The 587-nt window shown below is 41.9% G+C and overlaps 1 long non-coding RNA gene across 1 annotated transcript in view; it reads left to right on the top strand.

Moving 5' to 3' along the window:
- Positions 1 to 249: 249 nt before the first annotated feature.
- LOC111088639 overlaps positions 250 to 587 on the top strand; it is a 1629-nt gene continuing 1291 nt past the window's right edge. Inside the window, exon 1 of the long non-coding RNA XR_002613102.1 lies at positions 250 to 309. This is a non-coding gene — a long non-coding RNA (uncharacterized LOC111088639). The remainder of the gene's footprint in view (positions 310 to 587) is intronic.

Here is a 587-nt window from a genome sequence, read left to right as displayed (position 1 = left end):
CCATCTAAGGACAGTACAGGCACTGAGCACCATCTGAGATCATTACAGGTAGTGAGAACCACATGAGACTAGTAAAGGTCTTAAGAACCATCTGAGACCAGTAAAGGTACTGAGTACCATCTGAGACCATTACAGGTACTAAGCACCATCTTAAACCAGTAAAGGTATTTTGAACCATTTGAGGTCAGTACAGGTATTAAGCACCATCTTAAACCAACAAAGGTATTGAGAACCATCTGAGACCAGCAAAGGTAGTGAGAACCATCTGAGACCATTACAGGTACTAAGCACCATCTTAAACCAGTAAAGGTATTGAACCATTTGAGGTCAGTACAGGTATTAAGCACCATCTTAAACCAGTAAAGGTATTGAGAACCATCTGAGGCCAGAACAGGTATTGAGAACCATCTGAGGCCAGATCAGGCATGGAGAACCATCTGAGACCATTACAGGTACTAAGCACCATCTTAAACCAGTAAAGGTATTTAGAACCATCTGAGGTCAGTACAGGTATGGAGAACCATCTGAGACCATTACAGGTACTAAGCACCATCTTAAACCAGTAAAGGTATTTAGAACCATCTGAG

This window comes from Limulus polyphemus, unplaced genomic scaffold (assembly GCF_000517525.1).
Source record: "Limulus polyphemus unplaced genomic scaffold, Limulus_polyphemus-2.1.2 Scaffold4171, whole genome shotgun sequence".
Lineage (NCBI taxonomy): Eukaryota > Metazoa > Arthropoda > Merostomata > Xiphosura > Limulidae > Limulus > Limulus polyphemus.
This window is presented reverse-complemented; position numbering and strand designations above follow the sequence as displayed.